Below are 13020 nucleotides of genomic sequence, written 5' to 3'. Positions count from 1 at the left end.
ACGATTATTTCATGCCTGACTATTTTGATGCCTGCGACCTGTGGTTGCACATCCTGTTCTGGGCTCCAATGTATGTCTTGCCTCATCTGCTCATGTCTGTCCACCTCTGAATGTCACCCTGATGTCTCTGCTTTAACACAATTAAAATTAATAATAATCAAATTAAAATAACCAGTGAAACATATGAATTTGAAAATAATCAGATTTTTTTATATTAGTGTGACCATCACAATAAAAAAGAAATACATTAAACAATACAAACTAAAGTGCACATAGTCTTTAAACAAAAAAAGTGCATTTAACTTAACCAAAAATGGCCACTGGTGTTTCTTAAAGTCAAAAAGTTTAAATAAAGCTTACAAATAAAATACAACAATAATGTACAGTTTATTAAAAATTCAGTGCATATATTCCTGATTGCAGTGCAGGAACGTGACCATTTCGACATGCTCTGGTGTGAGGCTGCCTCTCTTCTTTGAGACAATGTTCCCAGCTGCTGAGAAGAAACGCTCAGAGGGAGTAGAGGTAGCAGGAATACACAAGAATGATTTTGCAGACAGAGAAAGATGTTTTAATCATCACATTCTGAAGGAAAAGTGTTGTAGTTTATCACATTATGTACTGTATTATGCCAAAATAAAAAAATAACGGACTAAAATATGTAACACACTAATTACTGATATACTCCAAAGCACAAGTTACCTAATGTTAGTTAGAGATGGTTTACTATTCATCCATCCATCCTCTTCTGCTTATCCAAGATCAGGTCGCGGGGACAGCAGCTTGAGCAGAGATGCCCAGACTTCCCTCTCCCCGGCCACTTCTTCTAGCTCTTCTGGGGGAATCCCGAGGCATTCCCAGGCCAGCCAGGAGAAATAAGTCCTCGAGCATGTACTGGGTCTTCCCTGGTGCCTCCTCCCGGTTGGACGTGCCCAGAACACCTCACCAGGGAGGCGTCCAGGAGGCATCCTGGTCAGATGCCTGAGCCACCTCATCGGACTCCTCTCGATGTGGAGGAGCAGTGGCTCTACCCTGAGCCCATCCCGGATGACTGAGCTTCTCACCCTATCTTTAAGGGAAATCCCAGACACCCTGCAGAGGAAACTCATTTCAGCCGCATGTATTCGCAATCTCGTTCTTTCAGTCACTACCCATAGCTCATGACCATAGGTGAGGGTAGAAACATAGATTGGCTCAGCTCCTTTTTCACCACGACAGACCGATGCAGAGCCCACATCACTGCGGACGCCGCACCAAATCCGCCTGTCGATCTCACGCTCCATTCTTCCCTCACATGTGAACAAGACCCAGAGATACTTGAACTCCCTTCACTTGGGGCAGGATCTCGCTCCTAACCCTGAGAGGGCACTCCACCCTTTTCTGGCTGAGGACCATGGTCTTAGATTTGGAGGTGCTGATTCCCATTCCAACCACTTCACACTCAGCTGCAAACCGATCCAGAGAGAACTGAAGATCACGGCATGCTGAAGCAAACAGGACAACATCATCTGCAAAAAGCAGTGACCCAATCCTGAGTCCACCAAACCAGACCCCCTCAACGCCCTGGCTGCACCTAGAAATTCTGTCTATAAAAGTTATGAACAGAATCGGTGACAAAGGGCAGCCCTGGCGGAGTCCAACTCTCACTGGAAACGGGTTCGACTTATTGCTGGCACTGTGGAACAAACTCTGACACCGGTTGTACAGGGACCGAACAGTACTCCATACTCCCGGAGCACCCCCACAAGATTCTCAGAGGGACACGGTCAAACACCTTTTCCAAGTCCACAAAACACATGCAGACTGGTTGGGCAAACTCCCATGCACCCTCCAGGACCCTGCTAAGGGCGTAGAGCTGGTCCAGTGTTCCGCAACCAGGATGAAAACCACACTGTTCCTCCTGAATCCAAGGTTCGACTATCCAATGGACCCTCCTCTCCAGGACCCCTGAATAGACTTTTACTTTTTTACTTTTTTTTACTTTTACTATTCATAAAAAGAAGAAAAAAAAACTAGGACAGCTCAGCTACTCCTATTCACTTGTTTACTATAGCTCTAAACACGTTAGCAAACATAACATACTTACCTGGCAGGGGAGATATAGTTAGGTCCATAAATATTTGGACAGAGACAACTTTTTCTAATTTTGGTTCTGTACATTACCACAATGAATTTAAATTAAACAACTCGGATGCAGTTGAAGTGCAGACTTTCAGCTTTAATTCAGTGGGGTGAACAAAAAAATTGCATAAAAATGTGAGGCAACTAAAACATTTTTTAACACAATCCCTTCATTTCAGGGGCTCAAAAGTAATCGGACAATTGACTCAAAGGCTATTTCATGGGCAGGTGTGTTCAAGTCCGTCGTTATGTCATTATCAATTAAGCAGATAAAAGGCCTGGAGTTGATTTGAGGTGTGGTGCTTGCATGTGGAAGATTTTGCTGTGAACAGACAACATGCGGTCAAAAGAGCTCTCCATGCAGGTGAAAGAAGCCATCCTTAAGCTGCAAAAACAGAAAAAAACCCATCCGAGAAATTGCTACAATATTACGAGTGGCAAAATGTACAGTTTGGTACATCCTGAGAAAGAAGGCAAGCACTGGTGAACTCAGCAACGCAAAAAGACCTGGACGTCCACAGAAGACGACAGTGGTGGATGATCGCAGAATCATTTCCATGGTGAAGAGAAACCTCTTCCCAAGTGAACAACACTCTCAAGGGGGTAGGCGTATCAATATCCAAGTCTACCATAAAGAGAAGACTGCATGAAAGTAAATACAGAGGATGCACTCAAACGTGTAGGCCACTCATAAGCCTCAAGAATAGAAAGGCTAGATTGGACTTTGCTAAAGAACATGTAAAAAAGCCAGCACAGTTCTGGAAAAAACATTCTTTGGACAGGTGAAACCAAGATCAACCTCTACCAGAATGATGGCAAGAAAAAAGTATGGAGAAGGCGTGGAACAGCTCATTATCCAAAGCATACTACATCATCTGTAAAACACGGTGGAGGCAGTGTGATGGCTTGGGTGTGCATGGCTGCCAGTGGCACTGGGACACTAGTGTTTATTGATGATGTGAAACGGGACAGAAGCAGCCAAATGAATTCTGAGGTGTTCAGAGACATACAGTCTGCTCAAATCCAGCTAAATGCAGTCAAATTGATTGGGCAGCTTTTTATGATACCGATGGACAATGACCCAAAACATACAGCCAAAGCAACCCAGGAGTTTATTAAAGCAGAGAAGTGGAAAATTCTTGAATGGCCAAGTCAGTCACCTGATCTTAACCCAATTGAGCATGCATTTCACTTGTTGAAGACTAAACTTGGGACAATAAGGCCCACAAACAAACAGTAACTGAAAGCCTCAGCAGTAAAGGCCTGGCAGAGCATTAAAAAGGAGGAAACCCAGCGTCTGGTGATGTCCAAGAGTTCAAGACTTCAGGCTGTCATTGCCATCAAAGGGTTTTCAAGTAGGTATTACAAATGAACATTTTATTTCCAGTTATTTAATTTGTCCAATTACTTTTGAGCCCCTGAAATAAAGGGTTTTTGTTAAAAAAAAATGCTTCAGTTGCCTCACATTTTATACAATCTTTTTGTTCAACCCATTGAATTAAAGCTGGAAATGTCTGCACTTCAACTGCATCTGACTTGTTTCATTTAAAATTCATTGTGGTAATGTACAGAACCAAAATTAGAAAAAGTTGTCTCTGTCCAAATATTTATGGACCTAACTGTACCATGTTATCACTAAGGTGGTTCTCCCAGGGCGAATCTCATCCATTGCACTCCGGGTGTGCTGACCCCTGCAATTTCCCCAAATGCGGGAAACTCGACTGCATAATTTGTGGTAAAAGGGAACTGCGTTTGCACGCTCTCTCGGTTTCTTTTTATGTGAATTTCCTCTTGGGATTATTAAAGTATCTATCTATCTATCTATAATATCCATCTATAACTGAAATCATATTCACTTAACCCTTAAACCACCACAACTGGCTAGAATCGGTTTCTAGTGCAATTTGGAAGCATACCGAAGCCGAGTATATGCAGCGACTTACATTCATTGAACTCCACAACTGGCTAAAGTTGTTTCTCAGTGCAATTTGCCAGCACGCCGGAGCCGAGTATATTTGGCGCTGTATATTTATTGAATGCTGCAAGCGGCTGTAGTCATATCTCAGTGCAATTTGCCAGCATGGAGGAGGCGAGTACATTTAGCGACGTACATTCATTGAACCCCGCAACTGGCTATATTTGCTTCACAGAGCAATTTGGCAGCACGCCGGAGCTGATCAGTCAGTGCCGTACATTCGTGGAGTAGCCAGCTCAGGAGCACTGCCGGACCTGGCAGAACTGCAGCACCACTGTCTCTGGGGTTGAGCCACTGCACTAGACAAGCCTGAAATCATCAGTGTTTACCTGTTTGTGTGCAGCCAGTTCAATCGCAGTTGGCTTGGTTATTTACTGAATTTCATAAATGGCTTCAGTTGCACCTTGAACATATAATAATAGATTGTTACAGTAGCTTTTTTTTATAGTTTTTACAGTTCATTTGCAGTATGTAAAATGATCAGTGTTGCAGTAATTGTGATGCACTTTGCATGGGAAAAAAAAAATGTGTTCCATTAAAATTTCACATTTTCTTTGTGAATTGTGACGTTTACTTAAAAAGTACAGCTAAAAAGTATTTGGTGTCCAGGGGTGTTTTAAGGGTTAACTATCATTGTCAAAAACTTGATATACACATTATAGTACAAACATCAACGTTAATACGTGACTCTAACTTTACACACTAAAACATACCTCTCGAGAGACGGTGGCATCACAGCTCCATGATGCTTGCGTTTCAGATGCTCGTGCACTGCGGAGGCGCTGCCTTGAAAACAAAGCTCCGCTTTGCATAATCTGCATTCAACTTTTTTTTCTTTTTCGGTGAAGTGTTCCCACACTTTAGAAAGTTTCTGTCTCGATTTTTTTCCATCTCCTTCCCCCTCCTCTATCCGACTCGCCATTGCAACCACGTTTATTTTCCTCTACATTCTTCTTCGTTGGTAGGACTGTGTGCAGTCTTGAAAAACAATAACAAATGATACTGCCCCCAGACGTTCATGTAGTGCATTGCAGTCACAAAAATCAATGTGGTTCTTTGTGAGAGGAGCCTCTATTAAAAGTTCTGTTTATGAGGCGTCGACAATACAAAATCTGCGTCGACCATTTTTTGTAGTCGACGTCGTCGATTACGTCGACTAATCATTGCAGCCCTATTGCCAACTAGGATCCCAAGCTGTTTTGTCATGTGGTAGGTGTGGCAACTTGCTGTACCAGTGCATACTCCCCTACATGACCTGACCTATTATCAGTTTCTCAGGCAGCATTTGTTTGAAAATCGCCATTAAAATGAAGATTTCTCTCTTTCCTCTAAATTGCTGGTCTTAGCAGAATTTCCAGGTTAATCCCTGGTTTAAATCTATAAATCAGGACGCATAATGGCCTTAATGCATTGGTTTGCCATTTTTCTGTCACTAGTATTCCTTTTAGTATCTCCGTGACTGTTTTAAATTTTTTTATAAGGATTTGTATAAATACTTCCAGGTATGTATTTGCATTACGTTAAACTCTCTCTTATTCACGATGGTTTACAGACCCTTCTTCAACAATTAACAGAATTAAAGTGCTTTTTTCATTTTTACACAACAGAAGTTTTTTTTTTTTTTTTTGCAGCTGTCTTAATGTGGGAGTGGAATCTTGACTTTTTTTTCCTACTACACAATGGCTGAGTAGTGTAAAACTGCACACATTACTAAATATATAGAGCTTAGTTTAAAACTAAGCTATAAATGGTATCTCAGTCCTATGAAAATAGCTAGAGCTCGTGCAACTGTTTCTCTTCATTTCTGTGATAAAAATTGTACTCTCTCACATATGTAGAGGGGATAAAGTAACGTTATCGTTGTTGGTTGACAGTTCAAAAATGTACTTCATTTTCTCTAAAATGAGAGGTTACAATAACTTTTCAGTTGCTTTTACTTGGGATGAAAGTAGAAAATTATCTGCCTAAATGTCACACTTTTATTTGCAGCTAGACTGGTTGGTTATAGGATAACATTGAAATTCTTCTGTTGCCTCAGATTTTCCTGAGGTCTTGGAAGAAACAGCCCTCTGCTAATTTAAAAAAATAGGTCTCCACTCAGAATGTGTGTGTGTGTGTGTGTATATATATATATATATATATATATATATATATATATATATATATATATATATATATATATATATAATCTTAGTTACACCACATAGTTTATAATGATTTAAAATTTCTTATCTCATGTTTTTGTATAGAATTGACATAAAAGAGTTTCTGAAATAACAGAACCCAATGGTGACCATCACTGGACAACAGCAAACGCCATCAAAAAGGTCAATGAAAAACAACTCATGTTTCTCATGTCGCATAACTCACACGCCAAATCATCTAGTTGTATGCTCACAATATTTAAATAAATAACTCCTGAAAATGAAAGCTGTCCATATAAAGGAAGCCCATTAACACAGGATCATGCTTTTCATATGTAGCATATTAAAAACATAATAATAATAAGTTTTTTGGATGGAGTATTCCTTTAAACTAGGCTGTATTATTATACCCGTAACAATTATTCAGTGGATTTGGGAAGTCATAGCTGTTGTAATTATTCTTTTTTTTTTTTTCCTCTACTAACTGCATATATTATCAATGAAGAATTTCCACTGTATGTAACGTCTATGTTTTGACTTTTCTCTTTAATTACCTATTGATAGAACCCAAAATATTAATAGAGATAATTGTTATAAATTAGTAATGCTAAATTAGCAATACTATTATAATTATTGACTATGTGATGTTATGGTGCAATTCTCCTTTGTATATTTGCTTGGTTACCCTTTAATAATATTCAGTTACAAAGGTTCCTGTAATATGCCCATTTCTCCTTTATTGTGAACTTCATTTATAATATTTTTTTTTTACTGTTTGTAAGTCAAAACAGTGCCAGTGCTGAATAATGTTTCCATTCTTTTTGCATCAGCTTTGATTTATTGTTTTGACCGTCTGCTGCCACCTTATTCTCAGTTCTGTTGAGCTATAAGGCAATATTTAAACCAATGTAGCAAAGATTTCTTCTGTGTCTTTTTTTCCTTCCGGCACCCTGTTTACTATTGTTTTTGCTGATCGGTGTTTCATAGTATTTCAATACTGACTATACTGAATGAGCATATTTTTGCTAATTCATATCCTGCTAAGAATAAGAACATTTACAAATCTGTCTCTAGGAATGTGAGTCACTAGCCAGCTGCAGCATTGATATGTTATGTTGGTGTGACTGTACAGAATCTGTTTGTGAGCTGTTCATGTGAGGTCTGTGCTGCTTCCTGTCAATTCTGTGGTGTTAGTAAATGATGATTCAAGTGGATGTGGGATTGTGAGGTAAAAAAATGTACTCGCTGATTACATGGGCTATGCTTCAGACTTGTCTTATGACAGTGCAGTAATTAATATTTTCTTTTGATTTCATTTTGATATACTTTAAATGATCATTTCACATAACCTTCTTTGTTACTTTCATTAGTTGCAATTATTCGGACACAACAAATGAAATTATATTGCTGACAATATTCATTTATTTGTTCATTTTATGTTGAATTGTTGCATTTTACAGATGAGATCTTTGTTTCACAGAGAGAGATTTGTTTCACTGGAAATTAAATGTTAGATTTGAAATTAAATAAGATTTTTAACAATACAGAATTACATTTTCACCAGTTTTATTCATTCAAACAAAGTGAGGGGATGAGTAACAACACAATGGGCTAGTTTAGTCACTTTTAAAAGACACTTAGCACATCATCCATCATGCTTTGTAAAATGTGGCACAGTTTTTGCCTTTTTTGTTTTCAAAAAAGCTGCAATAAATGGCTACTGACTATTGAATATTGAGGTAAAAATCAAAACGTTCATGGATATTACACAGAATAAGCAATCCACATTAAAAGGCCAAAGTGTAACTTACATTGAGCACCTTCCTCCCTTTGAGATAGCACAAATTATAGTCCTATGATAACTCTTTTGTCAGTGAGGTGTGAAAAAAGAATGCTAAGAACAAAATTCATTGTGGAGCAAGCCGTGAAAATTATTTAAGTATGTGATTAGTAAAGGGAAAAATTTATTTCATTAATTTTTTGCTGTTAAAAAATTGTCTTTCACACGGCACATTGTAGGGCTTTGCCTGGCATAGTTGAAGTTTTTCCAATCTAATATTTTACAATCATGTATGAACTCACTTAATGCATATGTGTGTTACAACATATGCTGTATATGATTTCTACCTTTTGTCACAACTGTTTCCTTTGTGTTGCACCTCACATTACCGGTAGTTTTAAATACTTGTCTGCTTTCTTCCCTAAAGTTTAGGCATATCGTACATTACAGCAGTGTTGATGTATAGCAATACTCAGGTGCAAACAAACACATAAAAATCTATAAACATTTTTATTTTCAGCTGAATTTCAATTTAATTTCAACTTGCGACTTCCATTTTTTACTTATAAATGAAGCAAACTGGTTTTGACAGTGAGAAGTATGGTACATAGCAGCCCTCAACAATTCTATTGTAAACAGTTCAATACTTTTTTCTATCATTTTATGCTTTTGTATGCATCTTAAACTGTCAGTCAGTAGTGTTTTTTTAAGACTTCAAGACATACATCGAGTGAAGTAAAGATGGTAGTGGTGCTAAGAAAAGTAAAGTAATAATATTAATTGAAAAAAATGGACTAATGTATAAAAACTTTCACCCTAGTTGATCTAAAATTCCATTTGAAGAAAAAAGAGCCTATAAAAGATCACATGAAAAAGTGTTGTTATTAAAAACTATGGCATGTTTAAGTGTGAGGTTTACATACTATCCGTATGTATGGTTCAAACAATTAATCTAAAAAACTTAATATTGTCTTATTAGTAAGTTTGAAATTTTTATGCTGTGTAAATAGTAAAGCATTATACATTTTTTAATGCTTATTTTTTCCATAATGGGACATTTTTCAGCAAATGTTCGAACTTGCATATAAAATATGGTTACAGAAATCTGCAATTAATGACTGTTTTATTATTGATCACTTTTTAAATTTTCCCCATTAGTGCTAGATAATATATTGAACTTTTTGTGTATTTTGCTTGCTTGAAATTTTTGAAGGCCATTAACCATTTGTTTTTTGACTATGTTAGATACTTTATTCCTAATATGAAAAATGAAACAGGGCATTATTTTATTTTACCTCCTTTTAATACTCTTCTGAAGCAACAAATCCAAACAATTTCTGCTTTTTATAAATATACACAATTATATTACAGGTTTTACTTTGTATTTTTATAAACATGAGTATCAAAGCGACTGGAAAACCATGGAAAATAAAATTCATTTAAAAACTGCTGTTTTAAAATAATTTTATTGAATTAAAAACATATAGCTTTTTGCAGATTTTAAATATATTAAAGGTGCATTTCTTCATATCTTCTACAGAAGCTTTCTATGATACTCTGAACAGAAGCTTACTGAGTAGAATATCTGTTTTATGACTTTTAAATTCAAGAGAGTTTTAAATGCTTTCTTTCAGCTGTTACAGTACCTCATAAATTACCTCTTGTGTACTGATGATATGAGAGACCTAAAATATTAATCATTTATAGGGTAAACTTGTAAACCATGGATAAATCACCTTTTAAAAAATGCACAATATTAAGCTTTCATCATGAGTTGGAAGTTTTACCTCACAGATTAAGTTTCTGCTAATTTATTTGGTAGCAGGATTACTAGTACTATTGTAAACAGTTCAATAATTTTTTCTTCAGTTATAAATGTTGATCATTCACATTTACTGAGCAGTCTTTCTGTGAATACACAATTATATTTTGAACTCTGCCTAATCTTCAGTAGCTATATTTGCATGTTACAGGTATTCTATTTTTTGTTAACAGATTTTGTAGTATATGCAAAATAAAGTTGTTCTTGTAAAATGTGGTGGTGTTATATAAACCTTATTTATGTAAAGCAAAGTCAACCAAGGTCACGGAATAATCTGGAAGTGATCAAGTTGCGTTGTCTTTTATAAAAAAGATACTGCATAATTTATTATGCTTGTGTCTTTTCTCTTGCTATGAAGTCATACTTACTAAATCTATTACTAAGAGACTGCTAGCTTTTAAAAGCTCTAATTTTTTGTCATTGTGCAGGTATGTAGCTGTTTTTGTATTTTTGTTTTTTACATCTGTATAGCTGTGACATGTTTAACATAGTTAGAAAATTGCTGAATACAAATTATTGAGCATTACAAAGGCCATTTTTAGGTGAGGATGGTGCTATAAAACTGTTTAATGTACATGTTACTTAAAGCGTGGAACTCATTTCTGAATCTTGGATTTTTTACTGCTATTGATTCAGAAAGGAAATTTTTGCTTAAGGGTGAAATATCTATTTTTAATCTTTGCCCATTCTATTGCGAGTATAAACTTTTATCAATATGTGTCTATTAGTTTTGCCATGCTGTGATGTATCCCAGATGCTTCCCATGGCCTGTGTTGCATACAGCTTTTATTCCTAGTGCAGAGTTATTCTGAGTTTTTGCTGTTTGCAGATTCTGTAGCATTTAAGTGTGTGCAAACACTTTTCTCTTCTTCCAAGCAGTGTTTGTTAATTAAGACTTACATTTTTAGGAGGTCTTGTTGCTTATATAGTATGTAAATTTTATAAAAGTAGTTAAGCTGGGTGATCTGAATCACCTTTTTTGTTAGATTGAATGATTTTGTTTATCTTTAAAGCAATATTAAATACTTTGTCCTTCATTGTTTAAGTTCATTTGCATCATTGTGGGATATAATTCAAATACTTAATATTAGTGGTTGGGTAGAGTTCTAAAAGAAACACACATTTTTTATTTCCTCCTTTTAAGTTGTATGTTTTTGTATTAGATATTATGTATAAAATGAAATACTTTCAACAAATGTAAGGTTTTATTCACTGTAATCAAGCACAGTTTTCAGATGTTTGAGTTTTTGGGGTAGACTTCTCTAATAGATTTGTTTTTGGGAGGTGCAAGTGCTGCTTTTTGTGTAGAACAGGAAGTGTGTGGTTAAACGGTTCCTGCTGTATAGACAGTATTGATTTCCCTCCATTTAGCTACTTTAGAAGCCTGCATCATTCTTAAAGAAATGTAGGAATTATGATCAGTCTGCTTAGTTATTTGAAAATGCATTTTATCTTCTAGATTATTTTATTTATTTATATTTTCTTGTATATGCAACAAGCCAGAAAGCTGCCCAGATTCTCAAGTTATTGAATATTACAAATGACAAATATGATGGAAGCTTTTTTTTTTCTTTAAGTCTGCTGAAGCCAGCATAGCAGTGAAAGATTTGTGTAACACACATTCATTACAGCAACTATTTTACTCTTTTTGGATTGAGTTTTGACCATAGTAACTGTAGAAGGTAATGGAAGTTCAATGCTTAAAATTTACAAATTAACTTCTTCAAAGTTGAATGATGTTATTTAAGGTGATGGCAGCTCTTTAAAGTGATGTTGTTTATCTTGAGTCACTTTATTGTTTGTTTTCCGTAACATGGTAAGGTAACAGATACCTTGCTTCTGCAATAGGTTTGTGCTGTTTTTATTCTTACTTGTTTGTGATTTAATACTTGTATTCTATATGTTTATTTTTACTTGTTTAAATTCATTCTTTCATTTTCTTTTTACCTTAAGCCATATAAATCAAAATATCATTTCTATTAAAATGTTTTTCTGAAATTTTAAGAAGAAAAATGCTCTAAATATACAGGCTTTTCATTTTCCTTTTGACATGCAGTAATGCTTTTGCTGAATTGATTTTATAAGAATGCATTTAGCAAAAAAAAGTTGCAGTTAAAGCTGGGAGTATTTCTTTTTTTTTTTTTGTATGGTATTTTATTCAATAAAACCCTGGTAGATATTATTCAGTGGGATATGAAAAAAACATGTTGAATTTTTAAAAACCTAATTTCACATAAGTTGGTCATTTGTATTGTGTTATAATACACACTTGCTTTTTACTGTGCCATCTTCACCCCATTTATGGTTTCTCTGTGAAATGTTGAACATCATTCACGCAGATCAAGGCCAGTCACAACTTATGTACAGAGACTTTACAGTGGGTTAACTTAAAGTAACACACTGCAGACGTTCAGAAGGTTATCGTTTATATTTTTTTAGTAGCATTCTTAATGAGCATTAAAAAAGCAAAGAAACAACATGAATTTAAAAATGAAAGCATGGAATACCTTAGACACAAAACATGCTGAGAATATCCACAACTTCAGTATGTGCATGTCAGTAGCAATGTGCCTTTAAGCTTAGCTACATACTAAATCTTACTGGATGTTTTGGGTCTTATTGATTTGCATTCTTATTATAAAAATTACTGTATGTGAATCAAGGTTTAGAGATTAACAGAAAAAATAAAGTCTTGACTAGACACTTATTTACTTCAATTTAAATCTCAAGGTGTAATCAATAAACTTGTTCCAGCTGAAATGTATGATTGATTTTATGTTTCTGATGTCCTTGGTATGCTGCATCAGTCTTTTAATTTACATAAATATGCTTGTGCTAATTTCTATCTGTTTTGCACTGTAGGATTTGCATATTTTTATGTTTTGATGACTGTTTAGTAAGTAGGGAACAACTGAACGACTTCTTATATAAAGTAGTTGTAAAATATCTAGGTATGCAACCATTGTTCCTCTTAAGAGGCCTTAACAATTATATTTTTTGTTGCAATAAAGGGGTGAAAATGGTCCTTTTCATGAGAAATTTTAAATTTACTGCTTGAGAATTCTAGATTATTACAATTAAAGAACATATTATTTTATTTTAATTTTTTTCTCTCTCTCGATGTGACAGTAAGTGTTTTTAGCCTTGCTGTCACATGCAACATTGCATGTTTAAACAA

The 13020-nt window shown here is 35.5% G+C and overlaps 1 protein-coding gene and 1 non-coding gene across 2 annotated transcripts in view; both read left to right on the top strand.

Moving 5' to 3' along the window:
• The window catches only part of cbfb (core-binding factor subunit beta), an 85139-nt gene that overhangs the window by 37605 nt on the left and 34514 nt on the right, over positions 1-13020 (top strand). The window lies entirely within an intron of this gene.
• LOC120536107 lies at positions 3729-3887 on the top strand. The gene has a single exon (XR_005635017.1). It is a non-coding gene; the product is annotated as a U1 spliceosomal RNA (small nuclear RNA).

Source organism: Polypterus senegalus, chromosome 9, assembly GCF_016835505.1.
Source record: "Polypterus senegalus isolate Bchr_013 chromosome 9, ASM1683550v1, whole genome shotgun sequence".
NCBI classification, from domain to species: domain Eukaryota; kingdom Metazoa; phylum Chordata; class Cladistia; order Polypteriformes; family Polypteridae; genus Polypterus; species Polypterus senegalus.
Note: the sequence above shows the minus strand (reverse complement) of the source record. Positions and strands in the feature narration are given on the sequence as shown.